The sequence below is a fragment of the Gavialis gangeticus genome, unplaced genomic scaffold, assembly GCF_001723915.1.
Source record: "Gavialis gangeticus isolate Ggan-Ray unplaced genomic scaffold, GavGan_comp1, whole genome shotgun sequence".
Lineage (NCBI taxonomy): Eukaryota > Metazoa > Chordata > Crocodylia > Gavialidae > Gavialis > Gavialis gangeticus.
Window position 1 is genome coordinate 12,164,814 of NW_017729000.1, and position 4,432 is coordinate 12,169,245.

Below are 4,432 nucleotides of genomic sequence, written 5' to 3' on the forward strand. Positions count from 1 at the left end.
GGGGGGGGGGGTCCTGGGCTCCAGTCCTGGTGCCCAATTCTGTTTACACCTCTTAGGCAATGACTATTCAATTCAAAATGCAGGAGCACACCCAGGAGAGAAAGCATGGCCTCAGCGGAAAGACTCCTGAAGGCATCGACACGTCCTTGGAAAACTCTGCTGGCTTCAAGGTCAGGTTTGTTTGTCTTCCATATGGACAGACACATAATATTATGCAAACTTCTATCAGTCTCATTTTAGTTCATAAGATTAAGAGCATGGAAAATCAAATACTGCATCAAGGTGGTAAGAGCTGGCACTAACGAAGCCAACGTTTTGTTTGTACAAAGGTTGCTAACTGGCCGTCCCTTATTGCTACTGATAGATGGGGGCAGCATGCAGCTACGTGTTACTAGCAGGGGACCAGATATAAAGAGAGAAATTATTAACCTTCCTTTGGTGGAGTGAGAACAGACAATACTGAAGTTAAGACTCTGTTTCTCAGGGAATATTAATTCAGCAGTTGGTGCTAAAACTCCAGCTCAAGAAGAGATAGCTAAGCTAGCGTTAAACTAGCCATGACTATTCAGATAACACGTGAGCTAGCTAGTTGCAAGCTACATTGAGAAAATCTGCATGAGCTGCTGTCACAGCAATGTAGACAAAGGCTTAATCAAGAGATTGACAGGAAAAAGTGAGCTAAATCATTTCTCTGTTCCTACCTGCAGGGAAATGTGAGTCTAGGGCTGGATCCTTCCTTGTCACAAAGAAAGCCACAGCAGTGGGTAAAAGAACCAAAGAACTCCTTTCCCAAGACATAGTGGGCACGTCTATATGTGCTATTAATGCACTTTAGGTTTACTGCATAGTAAAATACTGCACAGTAAGCCTTCCCTGGGAGTACATCTACAAGTACACCCTGTTGGGAGCAGATTTGCTCCCGCTCTGGCCTGCCCCCCTGCAGCAGCCAGGGGGAGCTCCAGGCTCCCCTGGGTGCTAACCTGGGGATGGCAAGGGGCACAGAGCTGGTCCTGATGCACATGGGGCCAAGAGAGCTCTGCCAGCTGCAACAGCTGTCTTCCAGCCCTGTGCACAATGAGATGGGACTTGATATGTATGGGGCTGGGAAGCTGCTAATGCTGCATTTGGCAGAGCTGTCCTGGCCCCAGGCACATTGGGGGACACAGCTGCCAGCGAGCCCTCTGAGGGGTGGAGCTTTCCTGCCTGACAGGGGGTTCACCAGGAGCTGTCCCACGTGTGCGGCAGCTGTTGGTAAGCCCGTCAGGTGAACCCCCCCGCCCCCCACCTCGGCAGAGGACTGGCCAGGAACTGTCTTGCAAGCAGGGCAGTCTCTAGTGAGCCTGTGCCCCCCTGCCCAACAGAGTGCTTGCTGCCAGCTGCCCCACTTGTGGGACAGTTCCCAGCCAGTGCTTTGCTGAGCAGGGGGGAACAGGGCTCACCAATAACTGCCCTGCTTGGGTTCCCAGCCCTCGCCTGCTCCCAGAGCAGGTCTGTATGCTGGGAACTCTGGAGAGCGAGCGGGGGCTGGAGTTTCCAGCTCCACGCGGCACAGAGCTGCTCCGGAGAGTGAGCAAGGGCTGGGTTCCCAGCTTCTGTTCATTCTCCAGAGCTCCCAGCTCTGTGCTGGGAACCAGGAGCCAGAATGGGGGGGCAAAGCTCCCCAGTCCCAGTGCTGATTGGCTCCCAGCTTCTGGGGGAGCTGAGCAGCACCAGGGCAGGAGACAGAGAGCCCCATGCCCCCTGTGGTCCCCTGCTGCCTAAGCTGACAGGGAGCACATTTTCTTCCGGTCAGCATCTACAAGTGCAGTACTATGCAGTACTGCATGTCTAGATGCTGACCTTCTGCACAGTTAATCTAGTATCTATATTTACAGCCTAATTTACTGCGCAGTAAATGCTCCGCACATGTAGACAGTGACACTTTACAGCACAGTAGATTAGTTAGATTAGTATGGCCAGTGTGTGGCCATATATTATCTTTGGGAGCACAGCAACTTAGCACTGTGGCTCCTTGCTGTCTTCTTGACCTCTGCAGGGAAGGGAAACCCTATACTTGTAGAGCCAAACATGACAATGGAGGACTGGCTCCTGTGTGCTGCTCCCTGATTCTTTGTCCCTAATAGCTCCTGGGTTTCCCCACACCAGCTGTGGATGGGACCAACCTGGACTGTGTGTTTTTTTATGCTTTGTCTTGAGGATATCTGGATGGTCAGCAAGAGATGGAAGGCCCAAACTGGGGCACTGATCAACCCTCAACTGATTTTGATCTTAAATCTACAGTGTTCTGACCTCAAAAAGCTCCAGAGAAGAGTATTTCTGGTATCCCAAGGAAAGGAGAACAATGTCAGAGAACCTATTATCCAAGCTCTAGAACCATTGTCTTTCTTCTTGCTTAGGGAATAGAAGACCCTATAGCCTTTGTCACTGCTTTCTACCAAGGCCCTAGGACAAAGCTTAAACCAACAAGGACAATTTAGTCTAGTTCAGACCAAACTTTCTGCTGATATAGGAAAAACAGAAATGTAGTTTCCAACAGTGCCAGCTCCTTTAATTTAGTACCACACACGTTTAGATTGAAATTATAGACAGAGCAAAGTTAAAACATAGTAACAACGGGCTGTGGGGTTTGATAATAGCTAAGGGAAAATCTGAGGTTTGAATGAAAATTGTTAGCAATAGCAGACTTGCAAGTTCAGCTATGGGTATGGGAAGGACCACAACATTTGAGTGGATGCCATATATTTTCTTTTTATTGACTGTGTTGCAGAGAATGACATTTCTTGAAGTTCAGAGCTGCAGCCTTCTACTCATTTTAGTTCTGATTACAGAAGAGTGGTAATTAAATCCCTGGAACATTAAGTTACCAGTTTATCCAAACGCCTGGATTTTAACATTAGGTGATGTGAAAATGAGCGTGAGGTTTAGATTCTCACTGTAAATAAAGACTTGGTGTTTCACTGATAACCCACTTTCTTAGATTACATTTGAAAAATCTACAACAGTACAGATTTCTTTTATATATATTTATATAATAATATATATACACATATGCACATATTATATAAATTATATATATATATAATTTTTGCAAGTCCATGTTGTTTTGATGGAAGCCCAGAACAGGTACAACATAGGCAGAAGCACAGGAAGTTTCTATGCACTGTCCAATGTAATATAACTGCTTAGCTCCATTCTAGTGGCTCTTCCTCAGGAGACTGGTCACATTAACCATTTTACAGATGAAGAAACTGAGGCACAGAGAAGGTAAATGATTTGTCCAAGGTTACCCAGAGGCAGAGCCAGGAATAGATCCAGCAACTCCTGAGTCCCAGTCCATTGTTCTATGCACTAAACCAGTGGTGCTCAAGGTTGTGGCCACATAAGCCAGATGAGTGGTGCAGGGCTGGTCCATGGGCTGAACCAAGCCCTGCGTGCCAGAGTCAGGCCCTAGGGCCTAGCACCACCCCACACTGTCCTGCATGCCAGGACTGGATTTGGAAATCTGGCACCACCCACTTCCACCTCCATGTGCTGGGATTGGGCCCTGGGGCTAGCGCCACACCCTGCACCCCATGTGGGTCCCTTGGGGGCCAGATGGCATGGTCCTGAGGGCCAGATCTGGCCTGCAGGCCAAGGGCTGAGCACCCTTGCACTAAACCACACTGCCTTACCAAGGGCTGGAGATCTTTTCTACAGGAACGGTCAGTGTCCAGACCTCATCTATAGCTGACTATGCTGCCGAAATGACAATGCCAGTCCCAGTTCAGTGCCACTTGTAGCCAGAGTTTTGTTGTGTGCACACCTGTCCATGAAGAACTGGGCCAACATCACCAAATCAATTCCTACAGGTACTAAATAGCCATCTCATGGTCATTAGTACTGTTTGGTACCAGCTAGGCTTGGACTCAAACCACCAGTCCAAAGCTGAAAGTCTCTTTAAATCCATTTTAATCACCAACCCTGCCCCCCGCCTTTTCTTTGTAATCCACAGTAACATTTTAATGTTGAAATCTAAAATAGTCATATCAAGACTGTTTCAAACTCCAATTGTTTTGGCACATTTTTTCTAAGTGCTTTAGTAGATCAGTTAGTGCGATAACAGAAACAGTTCTTGTGCAGTTGTCACTTTCAAAGAACAGATGTTGCCACGAAGGCTTTCATCCTCCGCTTTCTGAGTAAAGTGTATCCTCCCTGCCCGAGATCAGCAGCAAATTTACCACCGAATACTTCTGGTACATATTACTCACTCAGTTGGCTTCTTTTGCAAATATGGTATTGTTAGGTTAAAAGGATCAAAGGCTGTTGGAGATGCCTCTTCTAAGGTAAATGTTAACCTTGTGAGCCCAAAGTCAAGTTCAGCAATTTGGCTACTTGTATGGTGCCCCAGATAACTCTCAGTTGATTTGTCATATTACAACATGGAGAGGATCAC